The sequence below is a fragment of the Humulus lupulus genome, chromosome 6, assembly GCF_963169125.1.
Source record: "Humulus lupulus chromosome 6, drHumLupu1.1, whole genome shotgun sequence".
Lineage (NCBI taxonomy): Eukaryota > Viridiplantae > Streptophyta > Magnoliopsida > Rosales > Cannabaceae > Humulus > Humulus lupulus.
The window spans coordinates 45,166,748-45,176,528 of record NC_084798.1 but is presented as its reverse complement, the minus strand read 5'-3'; positions in this window follow the sequence as shown (position 1 = coordinate 45,176,528).

The following is a 9,781-nucleotide window of genomic DNA, read 5'->3' as shown; positions in this document are numbered from 1 at the left end:
TTCCAGCGACCAATGAAGTCCCTCCAGTTCGCCGAAGGGGAGTGCGTGCTACTGCTCGCCGCAACGCGCCAACACCGCCAGCTGACAACACTACAGAGATTGCCAGACTGTGACAGCAAGTCGAGGAACTTTTGCAGCAACAACGCCAACAGGCTCAATCTTAGCCTCAGCCTCCGCCATAGCCGCAGCCACAACAAATGGCCCCAGCACCCCAACAAGTTGGTCCATATGGGGGATGGCCAATGACGAATTACGCACCGTATCCAGTACAGCACATGGAGCCAGTATATGAGAGGTTCCGCAAGCAGCACGCTCCAAACTTTGAAGGGACTACAGACCCCTTTGAGGCAGAAGAGTGGCTAAGGAATGTGGAGCCGATTCTGGCCCACATGAACCTCAGTAATGCGGACCGCATATCCTGCATCTCATCTTTGCTCAAGAAGGATGCCAGGATATGGTGGGATTTGGTCCAGCAATCCAATGATGCTGCCACCATGACATGGACCTGATTTGTGGAGCTGTTCCAAAAGAAGTACTACAATTCGACTGTACTCGCTACGAGGGTTGAGGAGTTCACCAACTTGAAGCAGGGTAATTTAACAGTGGCGGAGTATGCTCGTCAGTTTGACCGCTTAGAAAAGTTTGCCTCTGAGATGGTTCCAACCGATTATCTGAGGGTGAACAAATTTGTTAGAGGACTTCGACCGAAGATCGAGATGGGGGTTAGACTAGCAAACCCGGGAAACACTACATATGCCGACGTTCTTGAGACGGTAATCGAAGTAGAAAGGTTGCAGGCCAATGTAAGCAAGGAAGAAGCCAGTAAGCTAGAACCTAGACAGCAGAGCCAACCTTAGGCCAGTCAGAACAACAACAACCATAACGGCAACAATCAGTCTAGCAATAATGGCAACAATCAATCAGGTAACAACGGTAACGACCAGAAAAGACGGCATCCTGACAACAAGAAATTCGACAGCGATAAAAGGGCATGTACGAATAACGGAGAAAATAGGTCGGGCTACGTGGAATACCCGCCATGTTCTAAGTGTCAGAAGAAGCATCCTGGAGAATGCCGCGCCAACACCAAGGAGTGTTTCAACTGTGGTCAAGAAGGGCATCGTAAAAGAGACTGTCCTCAGCAAAAGCCAGAAGGGAAGAAGGACGAAAAGATGGTTCCTGCTAGGGTTTTTGCTTTAACCCAAGGAGAGGCTGATGCTAGCAACAAGGTGGTCACAGGTCAGGTTTCTATCCTCAATAACTTATGTCATGTATTATTTGATTCGGGAGCCACTCACTCGTATATCTCGTTAGGAATGATAGAAAAACTAGACAAACCTAGTGAAAGATTTAGAACTAGGTTTGTAAACGAGTTGCCTTCGGGCAAAGTAGTTCTATCATCACGAATAGTACGAGGCGTACCGATCAAGATTGAGGATATAGAACTAGAAGGAGACCTGATAGAGCTAGTGATCAAGGACTTCGATGTAATACTAGGCATGGATTGGCTAGCACGGCATGGCGCAACGATCGACTGCAAACGCAAGAAGGTGATGTTCGAGACTCCTGACGGCCAGAGACGATGCTACATGGGACAAGCTTCAGGATTGCGCACCCCGTTAGTGTCATCTCTCAAAGCTCAACGGATGATGGAGAAAGGATGCCAATCATTCTTAGCCAGCATCACGAACGTGGAGAGGGAGACACCACTTAAGGTTGGAGATGTTCGAGTTATACAAGAATTTCCAGAGGTATTTCCCGATGACTTGCCAGGATTGCCGCCAAATCGAGAAATAGACTTCACGATAGAGTTAGTACCAGGCACCGAGCCTATCTCTAAGGCACCATACTGGATGGCACCTACGGAACTCAAGGAGTTAAAGACACAGCTACAAGAACTCCTAGACTTGGGTTTCATTAGGCAAGCCATTCACCATGGGGAGCTCCGGTACTATTCGTGAAGAAAAAGGACGGAAGTATGCGCATGTGCATAGACTACCGAGAGCTGAATAAAGTAACAATTAAGAACAAATACCCGCTACCTCGGATTGATGATTTGTTTGATCAACTCCGAGGCGCAACTGTATTTTCTAAGATCGATCTACGGTCCGGGTATCATCAGCTCAAGGTAAAGGGAGAAGATATCCCTAAGACAGCCTTTAGGACTCGTTATGGACATTACGAGTTCTTGGTTATGTCTTTTGGTCTTACTAACGCGCCAACCGCGTTTATGGACTTGATGAATAGGGTCTTCAAAGACTACTTGGATAAATTCGTCTCCTAAGACAGCAGCAAGTGCCAGTGGTTGCCAGTGCTGCAGAGGCACCTTCTGTGTCGGTGCCAGTTATTGGGCCACTGCTTGGGGTTGAAAACAGATTGGAACCTCTTTATGAGCGGTTCAGGAAACAGCAACCTCCAGTTTTTGAAGGTAGTGCTGATCCTATCAAAGCTGAACAATGGATGAGCATGCTTACCACTATGCTTGACTTTATGAAGGTAGTGGGTAGTGAGAGGGTGGCTTGTGCTGCCTATATGTTTCGGGAAGATGCCCGGATATGGTGGGAAGTGGTTGGTCAGACCAAAGATGTTAATCTCCTGAGCTGGGAGGAATTTCAGACCTTGTTTAATGAAAAGTACTATAACGATGCTATAAGAGCGGCGAAGGCCGATGAGTTTATGAGGCTACTTCAGGGAAGCTTATCAGTTACTGAATATGCCTTAAGGTTTGACCGTTTGGCAAAGTTTGCCAAAGAGCTGGTGCCCACTGATGGGACCAGGAGAGAGAGATTTCTCCAGGGGCTACAGCCCAGGTTAGCCCGTGACGTTCGCATCACCACTGTGGCAGGAGTCACTACTTATGCACAGGCGGTGGAGAAGGCACTCACAGCTGAGAGTGCAGAGATTAAGATCTGGCGTGACAATGCAGCCAGAAGGGATTTCAGGAGGCCAGGTCCTCCATTTGTTGGTTCTAGTAGGGGTGTTGGCCCCAGTGATCAGAAGAGGAAGGTTCCTGATACCTTCCCAGTTCCAGGTCCTGACAGGAGACCTCGTGGTATTACAATAGGTCGTCCTGGGGGCGGTGAAGCCTGGAAGACTCGTCCTGAATGCCCTAGGTGCAAAAGGCGCCATTTGGGGGAGTGTAAGGCAAAGGCCTGCTTTTTGTGTGGAGTAGTGGGTCACTTTAAGAAGGATTGCCCTCAGATAGGGAAAGAAGAAGCCAGAAAGGTGGACAGCTCGACCCCAGCTCGAGTGTTCACGTTGACTCAAGCAGAAGCTGAGGCTTCCCCCTCAGTTGTTACAGGTCAGCTTCTTAGTGCAGGAACCCCTTATCATGTGTTAATTGATTCTGGTGCTACACATTCCTTTGTTGCTAGTAGCATTATTGATAGGTTGTGTAGACCTTGTGATTTCTATGCTGTGGGGTTTGGTACTTTGTTACCCACTGGGGAAATAGTGGTATCCAGAAGATGGGTTAGATCTTTGCCAGTGACAGTTGAGGGCAGAGAGTTGTCAGTGGATTTGATAGAGTTAGTTATGACTGACTTTGATATGATATTGGGTATGGATTGGTTGGCAAAGTATGGGGCAACTATTGACTGCAGAAGGAAGATGGTCACCTTTGAGCCTGAAGGTGAGGATCCTTTTGTATTTGTTGGTACTGTGCATGGACCCCGTATTCCTATGATTTCCGTGTTGAGGGCCAGGGATCTTTTGCAGAGAGGATGCATTGGATTCTTAGCCAGTGTGGTTGACACCACTCAGGTCATGTCAGTGAGACCAGAGGATACCAGACTTGTATGTGAGTTTCTGGATGTGTTTCCAGAAGATTTGCCAGGGTTGCCACCACACAGGGAGATTGAATTTGTTATAGAATTGGCACCAGGGACGGAGCCAGTGTCTAGAGCATCGTACAGAATGGCCCCAGCTGAGTTGAAAGAATTGAAGGTGCAGTGGCAAGAGCTGCTAGATATGGGTTTCATCAGACCTAGTTTTTCACCCTGGGGTGCGCCAGTTCTGTTTGTAAAGAAGAAAGATGGTTCTCTGAGAATGTGTATAGATTACAGGGAATTGAATAAGCTGACAATTAAGAATAAGTATCCTTTGCCAAGGATAGATGACCTGTTCGATCAGTTGCAAGGTATGAAGGTATTCTCTAAGATTGACCTTCGTTCTGGTTATCATCAGTTGAGGGTTAAGGAGGGAGATATACCGAAGACTGCTTTTCGTACCAGGTATGGGCATTATGAGTTTCTAGTTATGTCATTTGGATTGACTAATGCTCCTGCTGCTTTTATGGATATGATGAACAAAGTGTTCAGGGATTACTTAGACCAGTTTGTGATCGTCTTCATCGATGATATTCTGGTATATTCTCAGACTGAGGTAGAGCATGAGCAACATCTGAGGTTGGTTCTACAGAGACTGAGAGAACACAGGTTGTTTGCTAAGTTCAAGAAGTGTGAGTTCTGGTTGTCTCAGGTATCCTTTCTTGGACACATTGTCAGTAAGGAGGGGATTAAGGTAGATCCAGCAAAGATCAAAGCGGTCAGAGATTGGCCAAGGCCAAAGAATGCTTCTGAGGTTAGAAGTTTCCTTAGATTGGCAGGTTATTACAGGCGGTTCGTGGAAGGGTTCTTGAAGATTGCTAGTGCTTTGACTGAGCTGACACGCAAGAGCCAGAAGTTTGTGTGGTCAGATAAGTGTGAGAACAGCTTCCAGGAACTGAAGCAGAGGTTGATTACAGCTTCGATTCTGAGTCTTCCGATAGACCAGGAGAAGTTTGTGATATACTGTGACGCTTCTCATCAGGGTTTGGGCTGTGTTTTGATGCAATCAGAGAGGGTTATTGCCTATGCTTCTCGTCAGTTGAAGGAGTATGAAAAGAGGTATCCTACTCATGATCTGGAGTTGGCAGCTGTGGTTTTTGCCTTAAAGATATGGAGGCACTATCTCTATGGAGAGAAGTGTGAGATCTATATAGACCACAAGAGCTTGAAATACTTCTTCACCCAGAAAGACCTAAATATGAGGCAAAGGCGTTGGCTGGAGTTAGTGAAGGACTATGATTGTGAGATTTTGTATCACCCAGGGAAAGCCAACGTGGTAGCGGATGCCTTGAGCCGGAAGGGTTCGGGGCAGATTCATGGTATGAGAATGTTAGCTAGAGAGTTAGCAGATGATATGACCAGGGCTGGTATAGAGTTGCTGGTGGGCCAGTTGGCTAATATTACGCTACAATCTACATTATTGGAGAGGATCAAAGAAGGTCAGTTAAGTGATCCTCAGCTGATTAAGATCTGGGAAGATGTTCTGGCTGGAGCATCCAGAGATTATACAGTGTCTGAGGTAGGTTTGTTGAGATACAAAGGGCAGATATGTGTACCGTTAGACATTGCATTGAGGCGAGAGATTCTGGATGAATCTCATACTACACCTTACTCTTTGCATCCAGGCACCACAAAGATGTATCAGGATGTGAGATTGTTATATTGGTGGCCGGGGATGAAGAGAGATGTAGTAGAGTATGTGGCTAAGTGCTTGACATGTCAACGGGTCAAGGCTGAGCATCAGAGGCCGGCAGGGTCACTGCAGCCTCTGGATATTCCTGAGTGGAAGTGGGAAGACATCACGATGGATTTTGTGGTGGGCTTGCCCAGGACTACTGGTCAGCATGATTCTATTTGGGTGATAGTGGATCGCTACACCAAGTCAGCTCACTTTCTGCCAGTGAGGACTACTTATACAATTGATCAGTATGCAGATCTCTATGTGAGAGAGATCGTGCGGCTCCATGGTGCACCTAGGTCGATCGTGTCAGATCGGGACCCTACTTTTACTTCCAAGTTTTGGGGGAGTTTGCAGAAAGCCATGGGGACAAAGTTGAAGTTCAGTACAGCTTATCATCCTCAGACAGATGGACAATATGAGAGGACGATCCAGATCTTGGAGGACATGCTGAGAGCATGTGTACTGGATTTCGGTGGTTCTTGGAGTAAGTATCTGCCTTTGATAGAATTCTCCTACAACAACAGTTACCAGTCTACCATTGGAGTTGCACCTTATGAGATGCTATATGGTAGGAAGTGTAGATCTCCCATTCATTGGGATGAGACAGGTGAAAGGAGATACTTAGGTCCTAATGCGGTACAGAGGACCAGTGAAGCTATAGAGAAGATTAGAGCTAGAATGCTTGCTTCTCAGAGTAGACAGAAGAGCTATGCTGATCCTAAGCGTAGGAACATGGAGTTCCAAGTAGGAGACTATGTTTTCCTCAGAGTCTCTCCATGGAAAGGGGTGAGAAGGTTTGGGAAGAAAGGCAAGCTGAGTCCCAGGTTTGTAGGTCCATTTGAGATCCTGGAGAGGATTGGTCAAGTGGCTTACAGGCTAGCTTTGCCTCCGGCGTTGTCGGCCGTGCATAATGTATTTCATGTTTCCGCTCTTCGGAGGTACGTATCTGATGAGAGTCATGTTTTGAGTTATGAGGATCTGGAACTTGAGCCAGATCTCTCCTTTGAGGAGTAGCCTGTTCAGATACTTGATCAGAAGGATAAAGTCCTCAGGAACAAGACAATACCTTTGGTTAAGGTGTTGTGGAGGAACAGCAATGTCGAGGAGGCGACCTGGGAGCTGGAGTCTGATATGCGGAGTCAGTATCCCGAGCTGTTCAGGTAAATTTCGAGGACGAAATTTCTGTAAGGAGGGGATAGTTGTAATGCCCCGGATTCCCTATTATGGTTAACGGCTGGATTAGTAGGCCGGGAGGGCCATAATTGTTTAATTATGCCATTTAACGTGTTTATGTATGTTTATGAGAATTATATTATAATATAATGTTAATTGTATGCATGCCGATGATATATGTTGAGACCACATTATGATGTGGGTTTGTTCGAGCTGCTCGACATGAGACGATCGTAGATTATTAATTAGCGGCTTAGTCACAACAGGTTTAAGTGTCGGGACTTGGTTTGAGTCTCGGGGTGTTTTTGATGGTAAGAGCGTTACCGGGAGATAAAGGGTAACGGGATGTGAATTATTGGTGTTTGAGATTATTGAGAGTAACGGGAATTGGAGAGCGTTAATTATGATTAACGAGTTAGGAGGAAAGTACCAAAAATACCCTTGGGAGTCTTTAGAAACCATTAATTGACCTAGGGGTAAAATGGTCATTTCACCCCTAGGATAGATATAACCTTATTTAGCTGAAAAAGGTGATGGAAAAACAGAGTATGTTTTAGAGTTCTCCCGTACCTCCTTTCTCTCACTGTTCTTTGTGGTTTTTGAGCCAACTTTGAGGATTCTAGCTTGGGAAGCAAGCCTTGGGAGTTTGGGAGTGTGTTCCACTAGTGAAGGCCATCATAAGACGAGCTTTGGGTAAGTTTCTAACCATAGTTTCTCTGGTTTGCTCTGTTTTGGTTTTGTTTTGCAGTTGAAATGTTTAGGGTGAATTCATGGTTTTTGTTGGGAGTTTTGGCTAGGGTTCCCATGCTTGTGATGTTTGGGATGTGTTGGGATGGTTTTTGGGTTCATTTGGCATCAAGAATAGGCTTTGGAAGGTTGGGAATCGAGTTAGAATCGAAGGAGATGAAGAAGGTCGGTTCAGGGGTGTTCTGGGCTGGAGGTAGCGCTACAGCGCCCACCCTAGGGCGCTATAGCGCTCCTCAGGAGGGTTTCTGGCACTTGGGCGGTTCTGAGTTTAGCGCTGTAGCGCTAGGGGTTGAGCGCTAGGGGTTGAGCGCTGTAGCGCTACCCTGTTCCTTCCAAACCCCGTTTTGAGTGTTTTTAAGGGTTTTTGACTTGGGGTTTCAATCCTTAAGGCCCGGGATCGATTCTACTCACCGTGTGGGCATGTTTCGAGGTCCCGAGGGTGGTGCTTAGGTTAAGACCCTATTATCGTGGATTCTCATTAATGGAGGTTATAATTGGTTGTGATTAGGTAATCGCTAAAGGACCAAAAAGTCGATCGTTCTCAGGGTTGTTCTTTTGTTCGTTCTTGCTCGAACCAGAGGTAAGAAAACTGCACCCCAAGTGTAACATGCATGGATATTCCTGAGGCATGTTGAATGTGAGAATATGGACATGGATTGAACATAGAATGCTTAGCATATGTTGCTCATTTGTGCATGGCACTGACTTATTAGTCAGGTTTGGCAAGGGTGCTAGTATCACTGTGAAGCTGTGACTTATTAGTCAGGTTCGGCAGTGGTACTGGGCATTGATCACGATGAACTGACTTATTAGTCAGGACGACCTTGGCGTGTGTCACGCAGGCCAGTAAGATTGGATCTAATCGATTATTAGCATTGAATGACTCAAAGAGCATTAATGCCAGACCGACCCCGAGGGTCGATGAATGAAATAAGTGCTTGGAGGCTGGTGGCTTACTCAGCAGCCACTCTCCCACTTGAATTAGTGACATGCATGGCAGTCACTCAGTGCGGTTTACCAGAACCCGTTGAAGGCTAGTGGCTTACCCATCAGCCACTCTTCCATTTGAATTAGTGACTCGCTTGTCAGTCACTCAGTGTGGTTTATCAGGACCTCATGTGGTGTTCACTCATTTGTTTGAAAGCTTTATGCTCAGTGTGATTATAATGATAATCATTTGATCATGTTTATATAAAGTGTTATGTTTTCTTGCTGGGCCTTGGCTCATGGGTGCTATATGGTGCAGGTAAAGGGAAAGAGAAGCACACCTAGCCTTGAGTGGAGAGCTGATGTGGTGGTGTGTACATATGCAGCCGCTTGACCACCACGGTCAAGGTATTCTCAGAGGAACTAGGGGGTTTACCCTATTTTTGCCGCTTAGGTCGGCGGGTTTGTAACTTTACAACAGTAGTGACCTTTTGTACTGAGAACAGCTTGTAAACGTTTTGTTTAGCTCTGCAGAGCAGATGTAATAAAATCTCCATTTCCTTTTTACTGGTTTTATACCTTAACCTGCTAATTACACTTAGAGCACATTTTTGACCAAAGGACTCAGGTAGTGAGTCGAATTTCCGGTCCACCGTTCACCGTAACGGTTCTGGGGTAGCTAGGGCGTTACACCTACCCCCTGGGCTAGAAGAACCTATGGTTACGGCCATCGGCTCTGGAGCTCCCGTAGGAGAATCTAAGTCGATTATCTCCCGAGCTGGTGAAAGTTCTGGATCCGACTCTGGTTCCGGGCTAGATTCTTCTACATATTGCTTAAGCCCCAGAGCTACGGTACCCCTCCGGAGTGATGGCCATGACCGAAGGTTGGTCCCATACTCCTCGAATAGGATTGACCTAAAGGCTAGGGTGTTATCTACTACTACGGTACCCCTAGGCCGGCTATCTTGGTAGTCCAGCACGAGCCGGTCGACACAGTGGAGCAAGGTTGTGCTCAGGTCCGGATCACTTCGGTGACGGTGGACGAGCTACCTAGGATTGAACCTAGCCAGCCAAGGGTCTGCTGTGGCCCTATCTAGACTCCTAAACATGTAAGGGTTACCTTGGCCAGAAGGACCCGCGGCTGCTCCGGATTGGATCCTCTCCTCGCCCGTCCTCTGGGCGACCTCCAAAGCCCGCTTCCTGTTCCTCACGAGGGGAACTTCATCTCCCTCATCCTCCTCATCTTCGTCTCCCGCGACCTCCTCCACGATGATGGGTCTGGTGTCGCGAGCTGGGGGAAACCCCTGGGGCCTCCTGAGGTTCAAAGTCTGATTTGGGAAAATCAGCTTGCAGGCTACCATCGTCTCGTCTGTTACGAGCACACGGTAATCTTTATCACTGGGGGGCAGGCCCGCCAGTGTCTCGT